General features: G+C 53.3%; 1 protein-coding gene across 1 annotated transcript in view; it reads left to right on the top strand.

Moving 5' to 3' along the window:
* The first annotated feature begins 4,241 nt into the window (after window positions 1-4,241).
* The window catches only part of LOC131502270 (A-kinase anchor protein 17B-like), a 25,990-nt gene continuing 20,351 nt past the window's right edge, over window positions 4,242-9,880 (top strand). Inside the window, exons 1-2 of the mRNA XM_058712954.1 lie at window positions 4,242-4,559; window positions 8,037-8,102. The gene's annotated coding sequence lies outside the window, so the exon portion shown is untranslated. The remainder of the gene's footprint in view (window positions 4,560-8,036; window positions 8,103-9,880) is intronic.

Raw genomic sequence — 9,880 nt, 5'->3', positions numbered from 1 at the left:
CCTCCGTCTCTAACTTTTTTTTTTCCCCCTTACGCTCCCAAGCAGACTTTAATTAAGTTTTGCATAGACGGTTCCTTAATCATTAAGGGCAGATGGGTTGGAATTTTTAATTCAAAATTCGAATGGAAGCGACTGCATCATGGACCTGAGGCATAGGTTAAGTTTGGAGTTCTGGGCTTCTGGTCTGTCCTCTCTCAGGTTTTCCTCCTTCTAGTGTTCACTGCTCTCACGCTGGAGCATGCGCGTCCTTTCCAAAAGGTACCTCTGGTCCAAAATTATTTCCTGCCACCGTGAAAATGCCCAGGGCCCCAGTGTCCTGATCGCAGCCAGCAGGATGGGGGAGATGAGAGACCGAGCTGAAAGAAACCTTGCAAAGCATCTCACTTGATTTTAGTGATGGGGAAACTGAGACCTAGGGTGCCGGGTCGGTCACTTGCCCAAGGTTAACAGCAGAGCTGAAATTTGAATACCCCGAGGAATGATTTAACATAGATGAGTAGATGAGTCTTCGCTTCCTCCCCTGTAGAATGGAAAACGAGGTATTTACTCAGGTCACTCTGAGGATCAAATATGATAAAGTAAGTGAAACCACTCTGAAAACTGCAAATTGGGATAGGCACCTTAAAAAGTTTTTTTTCTATTGAGCTATGCTGTCTTCCTTATGCTAAATGTTAATCACTAACACATACTGGCATGTGGCTCTTCCAAGTGGGATTTGCATTTTGAAATTTTTTTTTTTTAATTTTTTGAGAGAAAGCGCATGCGTGGGAGCAGGGGAGAGGGGCAGAGAGAGAGAGAGAGAGAGAGAGGGAGAAATAGAGTCTTAAGTAGGCTCCATGCCGAGTGTGGGGCTCTATCCCACCACCCTGGGATCAGGACGCAGGCCGAAATCAACAGCTGGACTTTCAACCAGCTGAGCCACCCAGGTGCCCAGGTTTTATTTGCATTTTGAAAGAGGAGATCCTGAGGACACGTCTAATCCTAGAGGGGGAAAAAAATGGACAGAGAAGCATTCTGGGTGCCCCTCAAATCCCTTAGTCGTGCAGAGCCAATATTTGAACAGTAAGAACACAGCCTGCTTTCAGAGGCCAAGGAGCTGAGGACTTTGTAAAGAACCTGAAAAACTGCCCACATAGTAGTTTCTAGCATCTAGGGTGAAATTTGATTAAATTAACTTAAAAGTCCCTTCTAACACTGAAGTTCTGTAATTACATGATTCCAATGGCTTCATTTTGATAACATTCAGTCAGTCCTGTTCATGTCCTTTCTCTTCCGATCCAGAAACATTCATGCCTATGGTATATTACAAATTGCTATCTTGATCTAATTGTTCATCTAAGTTTTTGAGATATAATTGACATATAACATTGTGTAACTTTAAAGTGTACAATGTGTTGGATTGATTTATTCTGATGTTTTTTATTTTTATTTTTTTAAAGTTTTTATTTATTTATTTTGAGAGAGACAGAGGCAGTGCTGGTGGGGTACGGGCAGAGAGAGAGGGAGAGAGAGAACCCCAAGCGGGCTCCACGATGTCAGTACACAGCCCGACATGGGGCTCAGACTCACAAAACTGAGAGATCATGACCTGAGCCAAAACCAAGAGTCAGACACTCAACCGACTGAGCCACCCAGGGGCCCCCCCTGGTCTTTTTAAAAAATGTTTGTTTATTTTGAGAGAAAGTGAGTGTGTGTGCACACATGTGGGGAAGGGGCAGAGAGAGAATCCCAAGCAGACTCCTCTCTGTCAGGCAGAGCCTGACTCTGGGCTTGAACCCACGAACTGTGAGCTCATGACCTGAGGTTTAATCAAGAGTTCGACACTCAACTGACTGAGCCACCAAGGCTCCTCTGATTTATCCTGATCTTAAAAAAGAAAAATAAAAGACAAAAAGAATTCAACATACACAATAAGCACATACTCTCTCAAATACAGAATATTTTAATCTTACGTTGTTTGTTTTTGTTTTTTTTTTTCCAAGTTAAGGTGAAGGAAATGAAAGAAAAGGGCCGTCACCTCTGGCCTTGGAAATGCCAACCTTAATGGACTGAGTTTGAATATTATTCGCTGATACTCCACAAGGAAGAAAATCCCAATGTCAGTTGCCTGGATGAATCTGGAGTCCAATCATTACAAATAGCTGCCTGATGTCTATGTGGCAATGTGAATGGAAGTATAATCATTATACTGGAAGCACCTGCTGAAGGGATCGAATCAAATATTTAGAAATCACGTTGTTATACCCCCTCCCCCATACTTGACACACGTAGGTGCTCAGGATATGTGTTCAATGAATGAATAAAATACATCAATGTGTTGTAGGTCAGGATTAGGAGGGTAGGGGACAGGTTATTCCAGACTTTGTATCAGAGGCATAGAAGTGTCGGGAGACCATGGCTCATTTGAGAAACGGAAGGAAGTTCAGTGGATCTGAAGTATAGAGTGCTCTGTGGTGCAGGTGAGACAGACGCTGGGCAGGTGAGGCCAGATCACCGAGGGTTTCACATGTTATTCGGGGGTTTGGGATCTTATCCTGGAATTGAAGGCGGGGTGGGGGGGGGAGCAGGGGGTGGGAAAAGGAGTAGGAAAGGATCTGAAGCTGGGGTGGGCTTTTAGCTCAGGTGGGGTAACAGGATTATCTTCGTGTTTTAGAGACGACTGTGGCTTCTGGTGTCAAATGGATGAGGAGAGGAGCATTGGGAGGCCACCGGGAGGGGACAAGCCTAGAGGTAAGGTGTCCTGTGGGGAGGCAGTTGTGCACACAGGATGAGGGCCTGAGCTTGGCGGTGGTAGCAAGACAGATGGAGAGATGTTAAGTACCGAATGAGCCAGTGAAGAGGTCCTGAGAGAAAAGAGTGAAATCAGCACTCCCCTCTCACCCCCAGCAAAACCCAATGACATTTACCAGCTAATCAAGTAGAAAACAGAGCCTTGTGATAGCAGCAGCAGTGAGAAATAGCCCAGGGGTTAGTTGACAGTAAATCTAATATTCGTTGGCTGTGATATAGCCGTCAAGAAAGCAAATGCCATCTTAGGGAGCTCTGAGTAGAAAAATCTAGTGTCTAGACAAGGGATGTGACTGTCCTGGTCTGCTCTGTACAGAAGGGTCTGTGCCCTGGGGTTGGGGGGTGGGGGTGGGGGGAAGAGAGACTCGTTTCCCACCTTCCACTTGGGAAAGCTATAAAGGAATTGGCGTAAACTCGAAGGAGAGACTTGAACTCCGTTCTTTGGAACAACAGAGCCTGGAAGAACTGTGGGGCCGGATTTGCCTTCAAATTGTTGGACCCCCGTGGGAAGAGGGGCCAAGCTGCCTTTGTGTGGTTTCAAGGGGGTAGAAGTTACCAGGGGGCCGGTTTCACTCAGTCTCACGCCACCCAAGTGGCGGTCCGTGGTGCCAGTGAGTGCTTGTCACTGGAAGTTGTCCAGCCTGGAGGGCAGAGCCCCTGTACGTGGGACAAACAACAACAACAACAACAAAACACAAGCAAGACACACAGCAATGCGGGGATAGAGTCAGCGGATGACCTTCGAGGTTCTTGCTGACCCTGTGATGTGTGAGTTGTGGCCAGGCCGGTGTACATTTCGCAGCGGCCCTGCTCAAGGATGAAATGGACAACGGTACCTCTCTCATTAGCTTTTTTTTTTTTTTTCCAACATTTTTTTTTTTTTTTGGGACAGAGAGAGACAGAGCATGAACGGGGGAGGGGCAGAGAGAGAGGGAGACACAGAATCGGAAACAGGCTCCAGGCTCCGAGCCATCAGCCCAGAGCCTGACGCGGGGCTCGAACTCACGGACCGCGAGATCGTGACCTGGCTGAAGTCGGACGCTTAACCGACTGCGCCACCCAGGCGCCCCCTCTCATTAGCTTTTTAAGTATTCGCTTATTCAGAATAGGTCGCGTGGGGGTCGGCAGACCAGGTGAGTGGCAGCCTTGAAATCACTGAACTTGGCGCGGGGTGGGGGGGGGGGTTTGGGGGTGGGGGGAGCCCGGGCGAAGCCTCTCAATCGTCAGGAGCAACCGCGCAGTGGGATCAACTTTGGCTGCAGCTCCGCCGCACGAGAGGGGCGGGGTTAACTTGAACGGGTCCTCAGGAGAAGGCGATTGGCCCCGGGGGATTCGAAGGGGCGGGACTAGCCCAACGTTGCCATTGGTCCTGAGGGCGAGTTGAGGGATCACAGCCAGGGGGCGGAGCCGACGAGGGCCGGCAATTGGCTCGGCGAGAGCCCACCAAGCGGAGGGAGGGAGCCGGCGGACGGACGGGCGGGTGGGCGAGCCCGCTGCCGGGAGCCGGGATCCCGGAGTCGGGAAGCAGCCGCGGCGAGCTCGCCAGGGCCGCAGCGGGGCGAGGGGGCGCACGGGGCGTTGGCATCGGGGCGCGCGCGTGCGTCGCCGGCTTGGACGCGGCCATTCAACAGCTGGCCTCGCGGGCCACAGTCGCAGAGAGCGATCGAGAGCGTTGGCGGTTGCGACTGCGGCGGCCGGGAAGAGGCGGCGGCGGCGGTCCCGTTACCTCAGCGGAGACCCGAGCGGAGGCGCAGCGGTCCCTCAGGCTCCGGGTAAATGCCCTCCGCGGCTCTCGCTGACAGGCAGCCACGTCCCGCTGCGTCTCTCGGGGGGGCCCCCGCCGGCCGCCCCGGCCTAGGCGAGGGGGGGGCGGGGTGGGGTGGGGGGGGAAGCTCCGGTACCGCGCCAACCCGGCCACGAAGGACCCTCGGTGGAGATTGGGGAGGGGAGGCGCGGGAGGCCCGGGCCGCCCCACCTGCCCCCACAGAGTCGGGCTTTCCAGAGATGCGCCTGGGCTCTTCCCCTGGTCCTCTCCCTTCTCCCTGGACCGCGCCGCGCCTCCGCCGGGCCCCGGCGCCGCACTAGGGGGCGCTCAGGGGCCCCCTCAGGCCGCTGCTCCGGCAGAGGTCACTCGAGGCGCTCCCCCGGGGTACGCCGGCGGCGGCTTCCCGCTTCTGGGAACCGAAGGTGCCCTCTTCTGTTCGAGGCGGGGGCCGGGGCCGCCCCCCCCCCTTGCCCCCGCTGCCGCCCCCGCCCCCGTCCAGTTAACGGGGCCCCGCGGGTGACCGGGTCCCTTTGGCTTCAGGGACTTGTCAAGAGTGTCGCTTGAGGTGTTCCGGGGCGGCGGGTGGGATAATCCCTTCCCCTGTCTGACTGGGAGAGCCGGACTCCCTCCCAGGGCCCGAAGCACCGGGTCCCGAGCTGGGAACGGGGGGGGGGGGGGGGCGGGCGGGGGGGGCAGGGGGACAGGGAAGGGGGGGCGGGGGGCAGGGGGCGGGGCGAGGGGAAGAAGCGGGGTGGGGAGGCCGAAGCTGTGGGAGAAACTGCCGTCCCCGAACTCGGGGCGGGGCGACGGGGTAGCCTCGGCCCTGGGGACCCTCGGCTTTGCGTGTGGCGTCCTGCCCTTTTTGCCGATTTTTCGGAAGGCGGCCGTTCCCGGAGCACTTTTGATCGCGGCCGACCCTGAGGCGCGGCTCCCAGCGCCGGGGCGGGTCGCCTTGGGGGCCTTTTCGGTTTCTCGGGGTCTTTTCTCGTTTGAGGGTAAAGGTGTCGAGGGTCGCACCCATTTGGGGCCGTTTGCCCGCCTGCCTCTGAGGTAACTTTCAAAGTTCGTGCCGTTGACCTAGCGTGAACTTGGGCGGCGCGGCTGGGGCGTTCATGCTGAGGAGATCCCCGCCTTGGGCTAATCTAGTTGGGATCCCCCAAGTTCTGGTTTTTCGGTTGCCTTTCTTTTTTTTTTTAAGCTATTTATTTATTTATTTATTTCTGAGAGAGAGAGAGAGAGAGAACAAGTGGGGGAGGGGCAGAGAGAGACAGGACAGAATCTGAAGGACGTTTCAGGCTCCGAGCTGTCAGCACAGAGCCCAAAGGGGGGTGGGGGAGGATGGGGGTCGGGGGAAGGTGGGGGGCTGGGGCTCGAACCGACAAACCGTGAGATCATGACCTAAGCCTAAGTCCGAGGCTTAACCGACTGAGCTACCCAGGCGCCCCTAAACCCACCCACTTTAAAGTGAAGCCCCTGTACCCACCCACGTTATTTTTTTTAATGTTTATTTATTTGGGGGGGGGGTAGGGGCAGACAGGGGCTTTCCAGAGATGCGCCTGGAAAGGGGCAGAGGATCCGAAGCGGGCTCTGTGCTGACAGCAGAGAGCCCGATGTGGGGCTCGAACCCACACACCGTGAGATCATGACCTGAGCCCAAGTCGGACGCTTAAGCGACTGAGCCACCCAGGCGCCCCCTTTTGGTTGCTTTTTAAAGAATATGACATTCCAGGAGTCACATTTTTCTGTGCCCTGCTTTTTTGGGCGGGGGGGGGGGGGTGTCTCTCAAAGCACGGAGTCACTGGAGGCATGGAGTAAATTGCATGAAGGGGTTTTTACCCCGACTCCTGTAAGTGACAAGTGGTTTAAGCCTGCTGGCTCCGGTGCCCAGGGAATCCCAGCTAGCATACATATCAGAGAATGAACGGCACTGATTTGAGGGGGAGTAACACTGGGGGGAGGGGGCCTGCAGAGGCCATCTTAGCTCCTGTCGTGAGTCACGGGCTTTCCATGAGTCAAGGGCTGTCCCTGGGTCAGCCTTAGGTGGGTGTGCTTCAGCCTGCATGATATTTTAAAAAGCCATTGAATTAGGGGTCAACAGTGAAAACCCAAAAGATCTTGGGGCACCTGGCTGGCTCAGTCGGTGGGGCATGTGACTCTTGATCTCGGGGTTGTGAGTTCGAGCCCCACGTTGTGGGTAGAGATTACTTAAAAAGAAAAAGGTGGAACTAGAGGGTATGATGCTAAGGGAAATCAGTCAGTCAGAGAAAGAGAAATATCATGGGATTTCACTCAGATGTGGAATTTAAGAAACAAAACAGATGAACATAGGGGAAAGGAAGGAAAAATAAGATGAAAACAGAGGGAAGCAAACCATAAGAGACTCTTAAATACAGAGAACAAGCTGAGGGTTGCTGGTGGGGAGGTGGGGGGGGATGGGCATCAAGGAGGGCACCTGTTGGGGTGGGCACTGGGTGTTACAGTAAGTGACGAATCACTAAATTCCACTCCCCAAAGCATTATGACACTATATGTTAACCAGCTTGGATTTAAGTAAAATTTAAAAATTTTTAAAAAGCTAAAAACTGAACGATGTCAATAAAAGTCAGGATTTCCAGTTTCTCTTGAAACACCAGAAGGCTTGGTCTGCATCTCGCCTGCGGAAGGCAGATGCTAACTGCTTTAGCGGGGGTCTGAGTGTTGCACATCCCCCCAATCCTGGGACCTACCGGACCACTGACCCAGACCACCACTTGAGGGAGACAAGCCCCCACTCGGGAAGATTCTAATTCAAGATTAGCTTCTTGTCCTACTGTGTAGTTAGAGAATTGCTGGACACGCAGCAGAGCTGACTCTGTGAAAGGCGAATAAACGTGCCACACGGGGGTGTCGTGGGTGTCACTGGGGACGGTCTGATGGTTAGACTCTGAGCCCTATCCAGAGGTGGTAACCTCTCTTCTGGGCTGGGGTTTTGAATCCCGCTGTGCTAGGGACCCAAAGAGGCATTTGGGCTGGCCTTGCCGTTCTCCTTCATCCTTCAAAAAAAAAAAAAAAAAAAAAACCCCATTAATCGAGAAGTCCCCGAAGGCACTCCATGTGTTCTGGATGAATAGGTGCGAGCCATTTCTGCCTTGCCATTTGGGGTGGAGCGTTCTCCCTTGTGTCGGTCTGTCCAGGCGCCGCAGGACGTCTAGCCCCCCTGACTCCCAGATTGCCACATGGCAGCAGTGACCTTCCCTGTGCCAGCCCCTGTGACAACTACAACCGGCTGTTCCTACGCGTGTCCCAACACTCTTGAAGGGAGCAGTTACCGGGATGTTCAAAACCCCCTGGATGCATATCCCCAGGAATTCGAACACTCATTTCAAGCGAAAGGCTGTTCGAACCCTTTCTGCTTCTCGGTGACCCAGAAATATCCTCTGCTTCATCACTCACCGTTTTCTTCCTCGGCTTCCAGCTAATCGTCTTCATTCCTTTTTCTCTCTAGACTCCGACCTTCGAGGGCAACTTCTTGCTGTAGCCCCAAAAGCGTCTCAAACGGAATCGTCACTTGGTAGGTACACTTGGTTGATCTCGACGACATTCGCTCACTGATAGCTCTGAGAGCCTGAAGGGGCACACGAGCCTGCTTTTCAGCATCTCACTGTTCCTCTTTAGGTTTTCCTAGGTTAAGGTTTGGCACTCTGAAGTTCCCGCGACGTGCCAGGCACCATTCTAGGCTCTGAAGATAAACTGGTGACCCAGACAGAGGCCGGTGCCTGCCCTCGTGGAACTTCCAGACTAGGGGTGGGGGCGGGGCAGATAAAAACCATGTCAACCAACGCACATGATAATCGAGCATTTCAGTGTCACGCTGAAAATAAGATGGGGTGCTATGCTTCAACATGACAGGGGGTGGGGGGGGCCGTGCTATTTAAGATAGTGTTCTGGGAAGGCTTCTCTGAGGAGGTGGCATTTGAGCCAAATGTGAGAAATGAGAAGAAGCCAGCCATGAGAAAATGTTAGGGGAGAGAGCACTTCAGCCAGAGGGAACCGCAAGTGCAAAGGCCCTGTGGAGTGAACTTGGAACTGCGAGGAACGGTAAGAAGGCTGGATGGAGAGAGAACAAGGGCAGTAGGGGAGAAGGGGCACACAGTGTGTTGAGCCGGGTGGGCAGGGGCTGGGTTTTGAGGGTAAGCAGTTTGAATTTTGTTCAGAGCATGATGAAAAGTCACTGGAGGGTTTTAAACAGAGTGGCACAATCTGACTTGAGGTTTAAAAAAAAATCGTTTTGACCGGCACTTAGCATAGACTCTATGGGCGGCGCAAGGACGACAAGGAGAGACTGGTTGGGAGGCTGTGGCAGTCATCCAGGTTCCAGATGGCGCTGGCTTGGACCCGGGGAGCAGCAGCGGTGATGGAGGTGGCCTTGGAACGTGGTAAAGGTGGGCTCAGAAGGACTTGCTGAAGGGTTGAATGTGAGGGGGAGGGAGGGACAGGTCCTGGTTTTGAGCCTGAGCTCCTGGGAGGTGGGTGGCTGTGTTTAGGATGATGGGAATCGCTGGGTGGGGTGGGGGGTCAGTTTTGAGGTGGGGGGCAGTCAGGGGGGCATGGAAATGAAGAGATCTGTTGCACTTGTTAGCTGGGGATGCGAACGAAACCTTCAGCTTGGAGACGTTGAACAGGCTGTTGAACATCAGTGTAAGCTGGGGCCAACCTTTACTTTTTATTTAATTTAAGAAAAATGAGATGCGAATTCAAGCCACTTCAAGTTGCCGTTACCTACCATAAAGGTAGCAGAAATAAAAATGGTAACGATCCAGTGTCCGCAAGCCTCCAAGGGACTCAGGCATGTTAATACGGCTACGGTCGTGATAAATTGTCGTAATCCTTCACAAGAACAATTTGCCAATCTGTCATGAGCCCTATAAGCTCACTCCTGCCCCTTGACGTGGGAACACATTTTGAGGAAATAATTTGTTAAAAAATGTGTACAAAGATAGAGTGGTAGTGGTGCTCCTTTGGGAAGGGTAGTGCTCTTTCTCTTTTTTTTCTTCTAGAGAGAGAGAGAGAGAGACAGAGAGAGAGAGGATGAGCCAGGGAGAGGGGCGCAGGGAGGGAGGGGAGAGAGAGAGAAAGAGAGAGAGAGAGAGAGAGAGAGAGAGAGAGAGAGAGAGAGAGAGGATGAGCCAGGGAGAGGGGCGGAGGGAGGGAGGGGGAGAGAGAGAGAGAGAAGAGAGAAGAGAGAAGAGAGAGAGAGAGAGAGAGAGAGAGAGAGAGAGAGAGGATGAGCCAGGGAGAGGGGCGGAGGGAGGGAGGGGGAGAGAGAGAGAGAGAAGAGAGAAGAGAGAG

Source organism: Neofelis nebulosa, chromosome X, assembly GCF_028018385.1.
Source record: "Neofelis nebulosa isolate mNeoNeb1 chromosome X, mNeoNeb1.pri, whole genome shotgun sequence".
NCBI classification, from domain to species: Eukaryota; Metazoa; Chordata; class Mammalia; order Carnivora; family Felidae; genus Neofelis; species Neofelis nebulosa.
The sequence above is the reverse complement of the archived record's forward strand: the minus strand, read 5'-3'. Positions and strand labels throughout refer to the sequence as shown.